Here is a 20583-nt window from a genome sequence, read left to right as displayed (position 1 = left end):
GATATTCACATGAACAGAAGTGTCACACAATGGTTGAATATTAACACACACGAAAATATTATCCATAAAGACTGCATCAGGGTGTCACCGTGGACTTCAATAATGTAAGATATTAAAAAGAGTTTGGTTTATGCTTTTAGGACCGTGCCAACCTCTAGACTCGGGTGTAAAAGCACGACAAAAGTATGTTTACTTCAAGTTTGTAGGCATTCAACAACCTCTAGAGTTTGTAATTTAAATGATGTGAGAAAGCACGACATCAGTGGACAGACTTCTTTAACTTTTATAAAAGCGATGACCACGCCAACATCGAGAATGGTGAGAAGCACGACTTCAGTCATTAGACCTCGTTAAGGACCGTGGACATAAATAAAAATGGAAAGAACAAAACTCATGACTAGGATGTAAAAGCACGACAAAAATATTTTCTTGAAGTTTGAAGAAATGTAAGTCACGTAAATAAAGTGAGAAAGCACAACATGAATCACTAGACCAGAGTGCACCACTTTAATGAAGTGTGAAAGCACGACATTACTCACCACAGCTCGTTATTGTACACCCCCAATAACGAGCTCTGCTATTCCCTCGAAGTATCAGTGTTTCTCCTCTTGACTCCTGTGGTCTTCAGGTTAGCGCAGGTCGTGACAATCTTTCACAATATTAAAAAATTTGTTAGGAAAAAGTTCGCCTTAAAAATGTCGCGTTTGTAGAACCGGACCAAACACGATTGTGGACCACTTAAATGAGGTGTGAAAGCACGACATCTATTACTAGACCTCGTTAATCGCTTTATAAAAGCGGACTGCCTGGACTGACACTCCACTCCGACAAAGCAGAAGCCACATAACGAAAGAATATTCAGACTTCACACAAATTCATCCTGAAAACTGCATCAGTGTGCTGTGTAAAAGCACAACATCGGTCACCAGACCCCATTATGTGACATCCAAACCAATGAAATTGCCACGGAATTGAAGAATATTCAAACACAACAGAATTTAATCATGAAGACTGCATCAGGTTGTCACTGCGGACTTAAATAATGTTCAAATTTCACAGAATTTCTTTCTGAAAACTGCATCACGATGCTGTGAGAAAGCCCGACATCAGTCAACAGACTTAGTTGACCTCAAATTTAATAAAATATCACACAGAAAACTGCATTTAGGGTGCTGTGTGCAAGCACGACATTAGTCAACAGACTTCTTCAACCTTTATAAATCAGACTGTCGACTTTATTTATCGGACTGTCGATGGGTTGATGGATAGAAGAATATACAAACTTTACTGCAAACTTCATCAAAGTGTCTCCCGTGCAATTGGGGTAAACGCTTAAATGTCATGTTTCGTGTCACGTGGTACATTCATTTTTGTCGTGAGTGTTTGTCTACTCGAAGCCCGAATGACACGTTCGTACCAAATTTTAGTGTTCAAAAAAATTTTTTTAACGCACATTTTTAAAAAATGGTTCGTTTTTATAGGCTCGCACACACCTCGTGGACCACTTACCACATCAGTAGCTAAATGTATCATACGTGCATGATCTCAACACTTGGTCACCAGGCTTTTATATTGTTATAGAAAATTTCAATCCCAAATGACATCTTTACGTTTTCTAAGCGTTTGGGATTACTAACGAAGTACTAACAGCAATTTATTAATAGTTTTTTATCTTCTTCAGTAAATATGAATATTACCTCACCATTTGAAGGGCCAATCTCGAATGTATTGTCTGTGAATATATATTTTATATTTATACTCCATTCGAAATTGTTATTTTAAGTCTTAACCTAATTATTGGAATTTGTTGGAATTAGCAATGTTTCACAATACCTTATAAATATACAATCCTTTGAGTTCAATAGCGTATTTGAACTTTGGTTTCTTTGATCAAATTAACCCGGATATGCCGACGGGCAAACTAATGCAGCAATTTTCGTGATTTTCCAAAATAGTGTTATTCTGACAGATAATATTACAAAACTGAAGAAAAAATAAAGAAAAATATTTTCTAACTTGGATTTTAAGGCCGTACTACATGTAGTACACTCGGCATATACGTATGCAAAAGAGAAATATAATTTTATCATGTTTGGGGCATAGTCACTGGAGAATTGAGTAATAACATGCACCAAATCACCATCAACAATTGTTTAAAACAATTTCAGGGTTTTAGGTAAAATTTCCTTATCACATGCTGAAATAATAGCATCGGTGTATTCCAGATATTGCTTCGCTCTTTTCACTGACGTATCAAACCGTCAGTGAGAAGAGCAAAGCAAGATCTGTTACAATAACGCAAGTGCAATATCGTCATCGCTACCTGAAACAGTGGAATAAAGATTTCAGCTTCAACATTTAATAATGGAGGAGATAATTTTTTAAAATTCGCTTCATCTACTCCAGGATCTTCATCTAAAATGTAATTAGGCGGGCTTCTATAAAAGTTTCTGACCTATTAATGAAAACGCGAATATTTATCATCAAAAATAGTTCTGTTGTTTTCTAAAGTATTCTCCATCATGATTTATACACTTTTGGCAGCACTCAAACTAATTGTTCAAGCACTTTTTCCACTCCGGATGAGACATCTCCAAAACATGGGTTTTGAACGCTTCAACAGCATCTTCTGGCGACGAAAATCGTTGACCACACTTTTTTTTCTTGTAAAGTACCACACAGAATATATCGTCATACGGGTTTCAAGGCACATATTCGCCATATGATCAATTAAGCCGCAGAAACAGGCGAGCATTTGTTGCGAAGTGCTTCTTCAATGAACAACTTTTGTTGGATTTGCCTCGTCTTCGTAGACCCCATGGTCAATTGCTGTTTTGTTTCAGGCTCATGCGCTTATACCCACAATTGGTCACCTGTGAGGACCGTATAAACGTCTTATGAAGCACCGCTATCGTATTTTTTCAACATTTCTTTGCACCAATCGACACGAGTCTTTTTTTAGCGATTGTCAAATTGTGGAGGTTCCAACGATAACAAAACCTTTTTTACGGACAGGTGTTCATGCAATATCGAATGTATGCTGGTGTAAGAAATGACCAAGGCTGCCTCTATCTCACCGTATAACGCATTACGATTTTGCATTATTAATTTTTGCACGACATCAATATTTTCTGTCACAACGGCCGTTTTTGACGATATTGCCTAGGCTAGAAACTTATCTAGTAGCCCTCGTATTCACACCTTCGGCGGGTACAATTGCGATGCCATAAAAATCGTGTAGAAAACTGTTCAAATATATCTTCTAAGGATTTTACTATCTTATTTAGTGATAAAAATCTGTAAAAATAATATTTTATTTTTTACGCACAAGTGCCGAACGTACTACATGTAGTACGCAAGGAAATATGTCAACTAAAATCACATATAATTAATTTTTTGGCATATACTTTTGCTACGTATTGATTTTTACAACTGTTAAAATTAGAAAAATGTAGAAAACCAACAAAAATAAAATATGCATATAACATTTTTCCCCGCCGATTGCGTGGCATCTTCACACTTTTCCAAATTTCACAAAACTGAAATCTTTGATCACAAATAATACGCACAAGCGATTACTTTAGACAAACCTTATCAAAGTACGCTTTGTTCACCGTTATGTTCAGTAGCGCCTCATCAAATTTATTAGAAAATTTAACGTAAAATAAGCTCAGAAACCTGCAAATAGTAGGTGTACTACATGTAGTACACTAGGCATATCTGGGTTAATATTAATTTTTTCCAAATTAAAAATAATAATTTATAATAAGCCGGAAATTTGCCAAGAATATGGTGTCACAATATCTTCCTTTTAAAAGTTAATTTGCCTCTCTTTGTCAAGGACTGCAATTAACCGATTACATGTAGCTACTTGCAAAAAAGCATGACCACTCAGCAGTTATGAATAAGCGGTGGGGTCACATCACAATTAATTTAAGATATGTTCAAATAAGGCATGACCTTGTTTAATTAGCCACAAAATTATTTCGCACATACATATTTCATTAGTTATGTGTATCACTCATTTTTTCCTCATTCATTCATTCGTTCAGTCAACCATACATATTGTTCTTTTTGAAGCGTGTTTAAATTTTAAGTCACTGAACTGTAAAGATTTGAAATCTGAAATAAACAAAAAATAAAAACGATTATTTTTCGAGTGATGATTGAGTGAGGGTACGTAGCGAAAAAAAACCACGACAATCTGTTTAAAAAAATGCTATATATTTATTTTTTCCATTAGGAAACAAATACTGTTTGAAAAAATGGACTGGCTGCTGAAAGTCAAGGTCATGCTTAAGAGTAACAATGGCATCTCAACATGAACCACAACAATTAGTTTAAAATTAACAAAGCAAAAATGAAGTACTTGGGCCAAACGGGAAAGTGTTGGTCAAACTGATTATAAATAATTGTGCGTTACTTTGATATTTTTTCCAATGGGTTTGCCCAAGTCAAAGCTTAAAACATTACCAAAAAAAACCGAAATATTGCTTTAATTCAAAAATTTTCTTTATTACCATTTTCTTTTAAACCATTTGAAACCTTAAAAATCTAGTCTTAGTATTTTCCTACTCGTAATTTTTGTTTCTAACTATCCCACGTATCGATCAAACAATCAAAGACCGTTTAAATGTTAATAAAGGAACTGATGTCAATCAATTCATTATTATTGCTTTATTGTTGCTGCTGCTTTCCGGAATTAAACTACCACTACCAACCTACCACTTTCGTAATAATAAACTATGAAACTATTCAATAAAGAAATATAACGAAAAAACGTAACAATTGCAATTTTTTAATGGTCTCAACGAGGGGTCATTGCAAATTTATGGTTAATTTTTAAAGCAGTAGAAATCAATAAGAACTCCTAAAAGTATGCAATATATTTTTTTTTCAATATTTGATTTGTAACAGATTTTGGTCCTTCGATTTGTTAAATTTTTTCTAATTTTTACTTACTTTTTACAAAAGTTAGAATCAATTTGAACTTCTAAAACTACGGAAAATATATTTTGAAATATTTGTTTTATTTATTTATTTGTTTTGGTCCTTCGAGCTGTATCATTTGCTAAGCAATTGTGTTTGATATGCACAATAATCGCTACCATAAGTCAAAAATATGAATAAAATCAAATGTACAAGAAAAAATCGTTATGACGCTATTCCATGTTCGTTATAGCACCATTTCAGAAGATCTTCTACAGAGACAACTCTTCATAAGACTATGCAACAACCCAGCAAAATAAATTGGAAGCAGTGCAATGTAGACTACTTCTATCACGGCATGTTTTGATGCAGTTCAAACGGAGTCATGAAAAAGGCACTCCATTCCTCACATTTTAACCGCTTTTGGATGCAATCCAAAGAATCACATCCATTTGCAGTTAAAATGCAGTGCCAAGGGTCAGTTAAAATGCAGTGCCAAGGGTCAGTTAAAATGCAGTGCCAAAGCGTTAGTTAAAATGCAGTGCTATGGAGTGCATCTTTCAGTAGTCACGCTCTTGTAAAAATCATGAGTGAAAATGCATAATTGGATGCACTTCCAGATTACTTACTTACTTACTTAGCTGGCCCATTACAGAACATTTGTTCTATAGGCCGAACTAAGAAGAGATCTCCATTCCTCTCTATTTGTTGCTTTGCTCTCTGGAATACCGCGCCTTGTCATCTCATCATCCACTTGTTTGCGCCATCTATTCCTTGGCCTGCCAATTCTGCGTGCACCGCCATGTGGCATGTATTCATACGCCTTTTTAGTGGGTTCATCATCGCTCATTCTTTTGATATGGCCTAGCCAACGCAATCGCTGCATCTCGATACGTTTAACAATATTGATGTCGTTGTATAGCAGATACAGCTCGTGGTTCATGCGACGTCGATATTCACCGTCAACGCAGATTGGTCCGTAGATCTTTCGAAGAATTTTTCTCTCGAACACACCAAGCACTGCCATGTCTGCTTGCGCAAGTACCCAGGCTTCGGAGCCATACATCAGCACGGGTAGTATCAGTGTTTTGTAGAGCGTTATTTTTGTTTGACGAGATGTGGCTTTGTTTTTAAACTGCTTACTTAATCCAAAGTAGCATCTGTTGGCCAATACAATTCTTCTTTTTATTTCACAACTGATGTCGTTTGTTGTGTTGACGGAGGTGCCGAGGTAGACGAAGTCTTTTACTACCTCAATATTATAGGAACCAACTTCCACAGTCGGTCCGAGCTCAATGGACGCATTGCGCGTCGACACCATCAACTTGGTCTTCTCACCGTTTACCGCCAGACCCACTTTAGCAGATTCTCCTTCGACTTTTATAAAGGTATCAGTTACTTCTTTTACTGATCGACCCATGATGTCTATATCATCAGCATAAGCAAGTAACATGTGACTATTGGTGTAGATTGTGCCACTTCTTTTGACGTTTGCCTCTCGTATAACCTTTTCTAGCAGGATGTTGAAGAGGTCACACGAAAGGCTGTCTCCTTGTCTGAAACCTCTTTTGGTACCAAACTCTTCGGAGAGGTTCTTTCCTATTTTAACTGAGGACCTCGTGTCAGTTAAAGTCATTTTACAAAGCCGGATGAGCTTTGCGGGAATACCAAATTCAGACATGGCTTGGAATACCTTTGAGCGCAGCGGACTGTCGAAGGCTGCTTTATAATCGACAAAAAGGTGGTAGGTGTCGATCTGCATCTCTTGGGTCTTCTCCAGGATTTGCCGCAGGGTAAATATCTGGTCAATGGTGGACTTGCCAGGTCTAAAGCCGCATTGGTATGGTCCAATAATCTCGTTGACCATTGGCTTTAGTCGTTCGCACAATATCCCTGACACGATCTTGTAGGCAATAGGGAGTAGACTTATGCCCCTATAGTTAGAGCATACAGTCTTATCTCCCTTCTTGTGGACGGGGCACAGGATACTCAGGTTCCAATCGTCGGGTACTCGTTCTTCCTGCCAGATGGTGCTAACTAGCTGATGAATACACCTTATCAGCGTGTCGCCTCCGGTTTTGAACAGCTCGGCTGGTAAGCCATCGGCCCCTGCTGCCTTATTATTCTTCAGCCGATTTATTGCTGTCTTTACCTCATCTTGGCTGGGCGGTATACATTCAATACCATCTTCTGGGATTGGGACTGTGGTATCTTCGTCGTCTTCGCTGCTATTGGATACCAACAGATTTGAAAAATGTTCTTTCCATATCCTGAGTACACTATCTGTATCAGTTACCAAATTACCTTGCTGGTCTCTACAGGAGGATGTGCCTGTACCAAAGCCGTCAGTTTGATGCTTGACTCTTTGGTAGAATTTTCGGACTTCATTCTGGCTCCTGTACATCTCGATTTTTTCACACTCCCGCTTTTCCATCTCTCTCTTTTTCCTGCGGAAAAGACGTTTCTCCTCTCTCCTTTTCTCCCTGTATCTCTCTCGTGCGCTACGCGTTGCTACGGATTGTAAAGTAGCCTTATATGCCGCATTTTTCTCTTCGGTGGCAGCACGACACTCCTCATCATACCATGGATTCCTTGGTGGAGGTCTCTGGTATCCAAGTATGGATTTTGCGGCTGTTTGCATGGAGTGGGCAATGCTTTGCCATTGCGCTGATATGTTATCGGGATGAGGAGGGCTTTGATTAAGCAATTGGGCTAGTTGAGTGGAATATGCTGTGGCTATCTGTTGTGATTGCAGCTTACCAATGTCTAACTTTCGTGTTGTGTCTGTTCGTACTTTGTTTGCTACGTTTAAGCGGGTGCGTACCTTTGCTGCAACAAGGTAGTGGTCCGAATCAATGTTTGCGCCTCGGAACGATCGTACATCCAACACGCTCGATGAATGTCTTCCATCTATCACAACATGATCAATTTGGTTTCTTGTTTTCTGATCTGGAGACAGCCAGGTGCCCTTATGAATATCGAGATGATTAAATCTGGTACTGCTAACTACCATGTTTTTTGCAGCTGCAAAGTCTATCAGTCTCATACCATTGTCAGATGTTTCACTGTGGAGACTGAATTTCCCGACTGTTGGGCCAAAGATATTCTCCTTTCCAATTTTGGCATTAAAGTCGCCTAGAATGATTTTAATGTCATGGGCAGGGCAACGGTCATATGTTTCTTCTAAGCGCTCGTAAAATATATCTTTGGTCTGTTCATCCTTTTCTTCAGTGGGAGCATGAGCGCAAATAAAGCTGATGTTGAAGAATTTAGCTTTTATTCGAATTGCAGCAAGTCTTTCATTCACTGGAGTGAAGCTGGATACAAGATGTTTTAGTCTCCGACTAACTACGAATCCACAACCAAACTCATGCTTTACGTCATGGCAGCTATAATACAGTGCGTCACCTTTAGGTGTTGTTGTGACGCCTTTCCCAATCCATCGTATTTCCTGTATGGCAGTAATATCGGTCTTGTACTTTTCAAGTACGTCTGCCAATGCGAAGACTGCACCTTCTCTATAAAGAGTGCGAACATTCCAGGTGCAGATTCGCAGATCATGGTCCTTAAAACGTTTGCGGGGTTCGTCAACTTTAGAGGGGTTTGTTTTTCTTTTCTTTCGTTTTTTCATAGTAGGCTGTTTTTTCTAGGGGAGGGTTACTAACCCGACGCCCAAACCCAAGTTTTTAACGTTCTTATGGGTGAACGCGCGGCACATGTTAGCTCACTACCTTTAACGGGTGTTAAAGGCAGTTCCCCAGGTGACACCACGGGGAGGTCAGTGTCCACTTGGGATGAAAGAGGGACCAAGATAAATCCTGGGCTTTGCCATGTTAAAACCGGTCAGGACCGTTCCTTGGTATCTTCCATCCCCTACGTCACCCAGATTACTTGTACATATAATTTAACTGCATCTTTGGAGGCAAACATTTTGCTGGGAAGTTTTAGGGAGAGGAAAATTCCTTATTTACTGTGCTGATTCATCGTCCATAAAATTACGACCAGTACCGGCTGCGTCCACAAAGTGAATACTTTTCCAGTTTCCTGTTAGGCCTATTGATCTAGATGTTCATGTTTGCACCTTTGGAACTTTTTCTCTCTAAAACATGAAAATCTCTCCGGACGTGCTGGTATCGACAACACCACGTTGTGCTAACGAATCAGTATTGATATTCACATTCTCATGGAGATGGTCCAGTGATGTGTCACATGGCAGTACTTTATTGTAGTCCTCAGGCAGCATTCAGACAACTTGAAATTTTTAGATTCACTTTGCAGTTTTGTTGAGATGTGTGTTTACTTATTTTTAAAGTATGCCAGCTTAATCTCATATTTGTGGTTTTCAAATTTAATATATCAAATCAAATATGAGATTAAGCAGGCTTACTTTAAGAATAATAAGTAAACACATCTCAACAAAACTGCCAAAGTGAATCTAAAAATAGACACACACAGCACGGTGAAAATTGTTATTTTCAACAAACTATGAAATAGTTATGATGATTCTCTGCATTGTGGAGACGCATAACAGTGGGAGTAGTTAATTTGGTTTCATTATGCGGCTACGAGAGTTCTTGAATGTTCTGTTGAATTCGCATTTAAACGAGTCGTCATAAAATTGGGGAAGAGTTCTTTGTTTCAATAAAAAGAACTAAGTGAACTTATGAGTCCAAGTGGCGTTGACGAAACTAGTATTCTCTGCCTTTCCCAAAAGTAAATCAATTTTAACCACAACCGTTTTAAAAACTTGTTGTTTTTTAATTTTAAAACAACAAATATGAGATTAAGCTGCCTTACTTTAAAAATAATAAGCAACTTGAAATATTTTTTTCACTGTGTAGCTTTAACAGTTGTATTTGCACAGTGGTGCCGTATCACGGTATGTCCTTTGCTTTCTGATTCTTCAATTGCTGCTAGCCAGCCACTTGGCTCTACCTAAAATCTCACGCTTCCTGTCACACAATATATTAAATGCTTGTCGTGTGGTGCCTAAAATTAACATTGAAACCCGCATAAATTCAAATAACACGATCGTACCTAATTTTTGAACTATTGATGATTAGTTCCGACCACGTAAATGAGGTGTGAAAGCACAATATCAGCGAATTGAAGAATATTCAAATTTAACAAAATGCCGTCTTTAAAACTGCCTAAGGATGTCTTCTATAGACTTGCGGGGGGCACGGGTCGCGATATCCCGATTTCGTGTCACGTGATAAATTAATTTTTTGTCATGCGAATAACTCGAACTGCCTTTTACATTTTTAACGAATATATATGTAAAAATCTTTATCTCAAAATGATTAATTTGGACCACTTAAATGTGGTATGAAGGCACGACATCAGTCACAGGACCTCGTTGACCTCTAATAGATTATTGAAGAATATCCAATTTGAACAAAATACGGCTCTGAAAGCTACATCAGGGTGTCCTCCGTCGAATTATGGTGGTAGCAGGTCGTAATTTTCCTGCAATATCGTGTTTTGTGTCACGTGGTACAATAATTTTTTGAGACACGCACAAACTCGAATAGCACGAACTGCCTTTAACATTTTTACAGAAAATATAATGGACAAATGGTTGTTGACCTTAAGGGGTTATGGCCACTTACAAATTTTACAAAATCGAACATTTTTTATTGGTCGGACAAAAATTAGCTGAGATATGAGCGTTAGAATGAGAAAATTCATTGTGATTAGTGTGTAACATCGAAATTTGAAACGCTGTTTTCTCATAATGACATTTTGGAATGCGGTGCCCACTGTAGTTCGAAAACGGATGATCTGATCTTCATATGTTTTTGTGGGATTATTATACATATAAAAAGCTTGTACTTACTTTTTTAAAAAAAATTATGACGGATTTATGACGAAAAAAAACTATTAATTTTTTAGTTAAAACCAAAATTTTGACTTTGACAGTTCACAATTTTTTTTAAAATTGATCTTTTTTTATTCGCTTAAGAACAAGATTATTAGGTTCTTAATGCTTTAGTAAGAACAGTGTTTCGTAGGCGGCCATTGGTCAGAACACTGTGTAATATTTTTCAAAAAAAAAAAAAAAAAAAAAAAAAAACCAAAAGTAGCTCAAGGTGTGATCTATCAGGTGATAATAAAATCTTCTGAAAAATTTTGTTCGATCTCTTGTAAAAAATTCATGAAAAATTATTTTTTCGTGCCCAATAAGTGGCCATAACCCCTTAAGAATGATTATTTCGGACCACGTTAATGAGTTGTGAAAGCACGACATCAGTCACCACTAGTGGAATTCTGTAACTTATTTTTTGAGTTACCGATAAAAATCGGTAAAATTAAAACGAAAAATTATGAATGAAAGGTATCAATAATAGCTGACAGCACTGTTGTTATCGGTAAGATATGGCGACAACTTTATTTTGGTTGTTAACTTACCGAAAAACTTCGTTAATTACCGAAATTATAAGCATTTTAATTTTACCGATATTTGTCGGTAACTCAAAAAATTAGTTACAGAATTCCACTACAGATAGACAATTGAAGAATATTCAAACTTAAGCAAATTCTGCCCTTTAAACTGCATCAGGGTGCCTTCCATGCACTAGTGGGTCATGATTCCCCTAAAATATGGTGTTTCGTGTCACGTGCTACATTCTTGTCTTGTGTGTTCTCGTGCCTAAAGGTAAATGTGAAACTCATTCTAAGTAAGAATGACAATATCGTATCTCCTTTTTGAAGGGCTTTTCAGATTACTAAAGATGAAAGATCTATGTCTGCGAAGCTCTTAATTGTCACGCAGTACATTGATTTTTTGTCGTACATGAACACGTCTAAAGGCAAAATCGAAACACATTCGAAACACGAATGACACATTCTTGCCAAATCTTTGTGTTCAAAAAATCAGTTCGTGTTTTATAGTTCGGGCCCACCTCCGTCCTGAATCAATTACATGATTATCGCACTGCCTGTGGTACGCCACTTCTAATGCGAATATACATCCGAATAGCATTAAAAATTAACAAACCAGGTGTTTTCCATGGATTTGAGTTTGCCATTGGTCGTGATTCCTCTGAAATATCGTGTTTCGTGTCACGTGGTGCATTAATTTTATGTCGGCGTGTTCTTGCCAAAGGGTAAAATTGAAACACATTCGAAGCTCGTTCTTGTCAAATCTTTGTGTTTAAAAACGGTGATTTTTAATGCATATAAAAAAATTGGTTCGGGATTTTTGGCCCGGACGGGCTTGTCTCCACAGTGCATCACTTTCATGAGTTGCGAAATTGTTTACACGTCTATGAACTCTAAAGGCTGCTGTGAACGAAATCTATCCTTCTCCTAGGCACTGTAAACAAATTAATTAAGGATGCATAGCTTTCAAACTGAGTGGCTTACGCAGGCCACTTAAATTTCACAAACATAGAGGTTAAACAGTTGCGAAGATATCACTCCGATTTGGGGAGCTCCCTTTTCGCTCTACGGATCTTATACTTCTTATTTCTGAATTCTACGACTGGCGTCCACAAATATATTTGATTATTCAACATGACTGGAGGAAAGTCTTCTCTATGTCCTCGAACAGCTGGGTATTGGTTGCCGATATGGAATACATTCGATAAGTCAAGAGTCACCATGACTGTTCGGCGGCAAAGCCTGTTCTGGTTCAGTCTTTGACTGATATGTGCGGATATGGCGGGTAATGCTGCTGTTTATCTTTTTGACTGAGAGGAGATGCTGTGTGAATTAATCGCCAAGATTATGGAATTTGGAGCGACAACTTCCATTCTGAAAACAGAATTTAAATGAGATGAGACGTCTATAGTTCGCATATCAGAATTCCTTTAGACTTTGTTCAGACATGTCTGAACACATTAACAAATCACTCAGACATATAGTACAGAACACAATTTGGATAGAAATTAGTATCTATGTATGATTTATTGAAGGAGTTGTGGTTATTGAAAATTGTTGTCGACTGGAGGTCAATTCAAAACAAACGCTACAAACGTTGTTGTTATTGATTAGTCATTCCCATACTTATCAAATGCCTCTCGTTTAACTGGTATTTTGCCTATTAAAAAGCAATGGTGTTTTGTTTTACAGAACTATTTTTTCTGTTCATTTCATACAACAACAATGGAGGCAAAAACCAATGGAATCAAATGAATGGTTACTGAATTTATTTTATTAATGTATTTATTGGCTATTTTTGTTGTTGTTGCTTTCATTATTTGCCTTCACTTTACAGTGATGACAGGTCGGTCATTGTATTGGACGTAATACAAACAATATACATACGTTTGTATATATTTATAAATTTATTGTTTACATACCTATTTCACTCGTATTGAAATTGTATTTTTTGTGAAATGTCATAGCACGTTTTAATTTGAAATAATATATTTATTGACAATTGTTTGAGAAATGGAGAAATAAATGTTTGCCTAACAAAACAAACGAGGAAGTTCATTCGGTTTAATTTAAGGTCATAATTCATACTGTATTCTTTTGTGGTTGTTGTAATATTTATTTGTAAATTGGTCCTTCGACCTTAAACAAAAAAGTAAAGTAACAAATAACAATTAATTTTAGTTGCAGCTTTGTTATTATTTAATTTTTTTAGGTGATAGAAGTATAATAAATAAAATAAAATTGTTGGTCCTTCGAATAACAAAAATCTTAAAAATAAAATTCCAATGTAATATTATAAAATAACACAGAAATCTTTGCATGCACTCTCCTTAGATTCACCTTGAAATTGATTTTCATAAATCTTCTTAGCCGGCATCTATTCCACTTTTTTTATTAGTCATTTGTAGAAAAAGAAAATTTGTTTGCTACACTTTCCATGACAGAAAAAAGAAAATATTATTTCTTATTTCCGTCATATGTAGGCCTCTGAGTGAGTTTTGTGTGTGTGTGTTCTGCTCTCTATTCTCAATTTAATTAAATCAACCACGCCAACCATTTGCAGCAAACAAGTCAGGGCCAAAAAAGAAACAAAAAAAAAAAAAAAAACACCTGAAATTGTTGGAAAATAGCCAGCAACAAACTGCTTATGCTCTGCTTGTTCAGAATAGAAAGAGTGAGTACTAAAGGTTGCCATAAATTTTCATGTCTCTGCCGTGTTACATCTATGATTTACAAGCTTTAAAATGGGTTATGACTTTCATAAAAAAACAACTGAATGGAATTGAAATCTTAACTACAGACATGGAAATATTAATCAAAATGCAAGTGAAGACAATTTATTGTAGTCAATTGCCGAGTAGTTGCAGTTGAATAATATTTTGGCAACAATACAGTAAGCAGTGGAAATATATTCTTTTTCTCTTCTTTACACGATACCTTTATTAGAAAAAAAAAAACCTTTAGTGTAAAGAATGCCACAAGGGAAGTGAATGAATTCGAAAGCTTAATGTCGATGCGATCGATATTCAATGATTTCAAATCACTGGAGCGATCTTCAGATACTCTCAATTTCAATTCAATTTATCGATTTTTTTAAATTTCATTTTTTATGTTGAATGAAAAGAGCAAATAATTATGGCTGAGCTGACAGTATTTGAAGAGCAAAATGTCTATTGTAAAGACATTGTTAAATTCCATATGTTACATTGTCCCCATAACAATAGTTTTTGTCATGATGGACAGTATTTCAACAATTTATAAGTTTGGGCCAAGAATTACGGAATTAGGGTTTAACTTAATTCCGTGTAGACGTTGTTTTATTCCTCGATACGATTCGTACCAAATAAAAGGAAGGTTCGTTTCGTTCGTTTTAGATAACGACTCTACAATGTTTTATTGACATTGTCCACGCAGGACTTTATTTCTCTACTAAGCACAAAGCTTATGTCTAGCAATCACACAGCTTTACTCTATTCAAATTACTCCTTACTAAGCTTACACTGAGGGTTTTAAGTCGCTGTATAAATTACAACTCAATCGCCCACCCATTACGTTCCCGTATTTATATCCGCCTACGTATCCATAGACTGTTCAAGCATCCTTCATCTGGGAGGTTCTCCAATGTTCAAATGAGATCCAAATGCATATACACACATACTCGTATGCAAACAGACGAATGATTGATTTCAATGCACCAATGGGGCAGAGGTAATAAATACGAGAGATTAGGAGCTGTTACAATGAAAGACGTCACAATGTAGAAGCATAACTGAATAGTCAAAATAAATGAGAGAGATTACAAAAAACAATTAGCTGAGTAAACTGTATACATTATGACTAAGCGATAATTTCATGATTGCAGTAAACTTCATACAATAGTTGTCGTTGCAAAACTCTGATACAAATTAACTAAAATTTACGTAACAATTCAAATTCTTTGATTGAATTGTAACAGAAACTGATTAAATTAATAGATGAAAATGATAATGTTGGCACTGAATAGTCAAAATAAATGAGAGAGATTACAAAAAACAATTAGCTGAGTAAACTGTATACATTATGACTAAACGATAATTTCATGATTGCAGTAAACTTCATACAATAGTTGTCGTTGCAAAACTCTGATACAAATAAACTAAAATTTACATAACAATTAAAATTCTTAAATTGAATTGTAACAGAAATTACGTTCTTAAAAAATCTTTGACAATATAAATATTTTGGACAATCATATTATTCTCGGAAGGAGAAGTGGATGCTAAAATTAGTAGATCAAAATGAGAATGTTGGCACCAATTTGGCAAACATTAACTCAAGTTTACGAACATCCGTCCTTCTGTAATGTTGTATGACGTAGAAAGTAACCAACAGTGTTACAAAACGTTTACAAGTTTTAGTTAATCGCTGCCTCCGAATGTGGTCTCTGAAATGTGATGACAAGCCAATGCTGTGATACTAACGGATACATACGTACACTATGTTTATTTTGTATATATACCCTGATGATGCAATGTAAACTATTGCGAAATATTGGTACAAATAATTAAATAAAAAACCCCCAAAAATGACCTCAAGCTCAAAAAAATACTCATATATTACATTACGAAAGATATCTATCTGATTTAGCTGGGATCAAATTAGACTAGTGTTGGGCAATCTCCTTGATTTAGCAGATCGATCTTTTCAGAACTTTCACCAAAAAAGAACAATGTTCATTTCGTTCGTTGGCTCATTTTCGTTCAATATTACATTACGAAGTGATATCTATCGGACTGGCCTGGGATTACATTAGATTATGTTGGACAATCTCGTTCATTTAGAGGATGACTCTTTTTTTCATTTCGTTCACCAAAAGGAACCAAGTCGTTCATTATGTTCGTTGGTATATTTTCGTTCAATATTACAGTCTCGTTCAGTGAGCGGATAGATTTTTTTCATTCCGTTCACCAAAAGGAACCATGTCTATTTCTCGTTCAATATTACATTATGTAATATTTTTTTCATTCCGTTCCACAAAATGAACCAGGTCGTTCATTTCTTCCTTAGGCTCATTTTCGTTCAATATTACATTACGAAATATATATCCGATTGACCTGGTTTCAAACTAGATTAGTGTTTGGCAATCTCATCCATTGAACGGGTCGATCTTTTTCATTCCGTTCATCAGAAGGAACCATGTCGTTCATTTCATCTGTTTGCTCATTCAACTCTGTCTTTTATGTTTCCTCTGGTCATCACCAATAGTCAATAGTCGTTTATCAGTCTTAAAAATAAGAATATACATATTTCGTAAACCCACTTTCCAATTTTTCAATTAGTATAATTTAAACAAGAAATTCCAACTCTTAGTGTGAAATGCTTTCCAATATAGTTGATTAATGGGTTTTTAATAATAGTTATTTGCATTTGGTCCTATAGGTGGCGTCTCTGTTTTCAATTATTTACAATACTTAAACTTTAAAGAAGAAGAAAAGTTGTTAGAATTCGCCTGTTTTTCATTGCAAACTTTAGTCTAGTCAAAACTTCCATGGAGTATGAATTGCAGCCATCTTTCGTTGCTTGGAAATAAGGCCTCGATAATATTTTGTATTGGTTATTGTCTTTGCTAAAATTAATTTTCATTAACCCTATAGGCACATAACATGGTATATATACATAACATGGTCAAAATTTAATTTTGAAACTTATATTTTTGAATTCTGAAATTTATATTTATAATTTGATAATTACTAACCAATATCTTTTTCTATTCTCATTTTAGGTAAGTGTTATTCAAACAAGAAAAAAACTAAAAAAATTTAAAACTAAACGAATAAATTTTGTAAGTAAAAAATTAAATCATTGTATTATTAAGAAGAGCTATATATAGCTAAAGTTGGACGAGGCTCACCATACACACCAATTTCACTTAAAATTTCACGCCGATCAGACTATTATTGCGACCTACAACAGAGCCGCTACAAAATCGGATAATAATTTTGTTTTTGGTTCATTCCATCCCCTAAATATTTTACGATCATCACCAAAACAAATCGTTTCTGTTCTGACCGAAACCGGACCTCCAGAAGAAGTTTCGTGACTACTGGTTAAAAAATTGCGGCATGGAGTTTGATTACAATTTTAAATGGAGGCACACATCTCAAAATCGCCTTGTCTCGTCGAGATATCATTTTGGTATACCACAATGGGGGTCTACGACGAATATTTCGCGGTGAATTTTTAGCAAAACAAACGTATAATAAACTTTCCGCATTGTGGTGTAGGGTATAAAAATTACTTCGATCGGAAGACGAAATGTTTTTTTTATTTTGAATTCACCAACGGAATGATGTTAACAAGAAAAAATAACGAAATGTTCGTTATATAAAAATTTTGCCTATTAGAGCGAAGATCATTTTTAATATTAATTTTAAATAATTTCTTTGGAGTCGAAATTAATGACCTATGATTTTTGTAAGTGAAAATAGAAATCCGAAGATTCGAACCCACACAACCACCCTTAAGTGACCGGTATCGCCGTTGGTAGCGGCTTATCAGACATATCAGCTGTGGAGTAGCTTCTCTGTCATCGAACTTTTCTTCTTTCAAATTCCATTTTTTTACAATTAGGGATATTTGTCCATTCGTTCGTTTATTTTTCTGCATTATGGCATCTCTCATTTCTAATGTAAGAGAGAGAGAGATAGAGCAAAAACTAAAGTAAAATGTCCTGAAAGAAATATATTCACTTGATCAACATATTATATAGCTGATCCATACGAGCTTATGGAACGATATAAACGTACGTTCATTTCAAGAATCGTGCCTTTGAATTAGCCTGTTCACGAACGACACAGCTCTAAGAGAGGAAGATAGAGCCAAAACTAAAGTAAAATGACCTGAATTAATTATATTCATTCGTTCAACATAATAAACTAGAAAAGCTATATAACCGACAGGAGCTATGGGCTAGATATGATTCCTTTCGTTCATTTCACAGAATTGTTCCATGAGAGACACAAATCTAAGAGAGATAAAGCGAAAACTATTGTAGACCTGAACTAAATCTAAGAGAGATAAAGCGAAAACTAATGTAGACCTGAAGGAACTAAATTCACTCGTTGAACAAAGTTAATTAAAAGAGATATATTAAGAAGTGGAGTTAATTCAATTTGAAATACACATAAGTGAACGATCTTTCGTTCATTTCATAGATTCATTACTTGGAACTAGTTCATTCATGAACGACTGTATTCTAAGAGAGGGATAGAGCAAAACTAAAGTAGAATGACCTGAATGAAATATATTTACTCTTTCAACACAATAAACTAAACGAACTATATGAACGTGATGAACTAATTGAATGCTACAATTTATGTGCATGATATAAACGAATGAGCTGGATATGGTTCCTTTCGTTCATTTCATTGAATAGTTCCTTTGAATCAGTTCGTTCATAAACTAGACAACTCTAAAAGAGAGAAGGAAAGATAGAGCGAAATCTAAAGTAATAATGAACTACGAGAACTATAGTTAGTCCATATTTACATTAGACAATTTTCCTTGCGGCAATTGTCAGTTTGTCGGTGAGAGAGGGTGTTGAGAGCCAAAGGGTTGCCATACGCCTCACCTCTCTCTCCAGCAATCTGACAATTGCCGCAAGGAAAATTGACTAATATTAATATAGACTTACCTAGCTCCAAACCGAGAGAGGTGGAAAACAAATATTGTCAGCGGATTCGGTACCTGCGTATACGAATTTTGTTACCCAAATTTTAGTTTTTTTTTATCCAAATTCATTCCTATAGGCCGACTTGAGAACCATATTCTCGAAAGAGAAACAATTAAAAGAAGTAAGAAAGGCGTTAAGTTTGGCCCGACCGAAATTGTTATACCCTCCACCGCAAGTTGTATTGAAGTAAAACTGAACAATTAGTTTCCTTTCGTTTATGAAGTAGACTAAATACCAAAATCCAGCAATTTCGGTAAAGCATTGTGGCTAACTTTCAAAATACCGACATTCGGGAGGTACCTTTCTATGGCGGCTATATAAAGACGTGGACCCGTACGAACAATTTTTGGGGAGAAACTTTTATACCACCAACGAAGACTAAATACCAAATTTCATTCATTTCGGTGGAATATTGATGCCACAACCTTCAAAATACCGAAAATCAGGAGGTACAGTTATACGAGGGAAATATGAAGGCGTGGACTTTACCGAAAAATTTAGAGGGGAAAGTTTTATACCCCCAACGAAGACTAAATACCAAATTTCAGTCATTTTGGTGGAATATTGAAGCCACAACCTACAAAATACCAAAAATCGGGAGGTACAGTTATACGAGGGAAATATGAAGGCGTGGACCTATACCTACAAATTTCAGGGCGAAATTTTTGCACCCCCAATGAGGACTGAAGACTAAATACCAAATTTCAGCCATTTCGGTGGAATATTGAGGCCACACTTTTTGAAATACAGAAAACTGGGATGTACCGTTCTATGGGGGCTATATGAAGGGGTGAACTTATACCGACATATTTAGAGGGGAAAGTTGAATACCCCCAATGAAGACTAAATACCAAATTTCAGTCATTTCGGTGGAATATTGAGGCCCGAACCTTCAAAATACTGCAAATCGGGATGTACCGTTCTATGGGGGCTATATGAAGGCGTGAACCTATACCGACAAATTTCACATGGAAAGTTTTATACCCCAAATGAAGTCTTAATACCAAATTTCAGCCATTTCGGTGGAATATTGAGACCACAACCTTCAAAATACCGCAAATCGGGAGGTACCGTTCTATGGGGGCTATATAAGGTCTCCGATGAATATTTCGATGTGTTACAAACGGAATGACAAATTTAATTATACCCTTCATATTATGATGGAGGGTATAAAAAGCTAATAATATTTTTTTGCACTACGTGTAACTGAATCTATCATAAAACTGTTATAACTGTTCTAAATTATACGTGAAAGTGTTATATCTATGCTAATCGTCTTGGTAATTATTTATAAATTCAAATATTGAAATATTTGCATAATGATGGATCATTAGAGGAGGCTAAAGAAAGAAATTTTTATTCTTCCACCTCATGACGGCTAATGATACTTAAATGCCCACCTCCCAATTTAGGCCATAATGTCGTGATGTTGTTGTTGCTATTTTCATGTTTCTCTGCAGTGTCCATAATTTTATAATCATCAGTAGCTGATAAATGATAATTTGTTTGTTTTTATTTTTTCTGTTGACAGATAATTGATTTTTTGCTCCATTCCTTCT

General features: G+C 35.9%; 1 protein-coding gene across 3 annotated transcripts in view; it reads left to right on the top strand.

Moving 5' to 3' along the window:
* The window catches only part of Mob2 (MOB kinase activator 2), a 189344-nt gene that overhangs the window by 79972 nt on the left and 88789 nt on the right, over positions 1 to 20583 (top strand). The window lies entirely within an intron of this gene.

This window comes from Musca autumnalis, unplaced genomic scaffold (assembly GCF_047663935.1).
Source record: "Musca autumnalis isolate F117 unplaced genomic scaffold, ASM4766393v1 scaffold_4, whole genome shotgun sequence".
Taxonomy (NCBI): domain Eukaryota; kingdom Metazoa; phylum Arthropoda; class Insecta; order Diptera; family Muscidae; genus Musca; species Musca autumnalis.
Note: the sequence above shows the minus strand (reverse complement) of the source record. Positions and strands in the feature narration are given on the sequence as shown.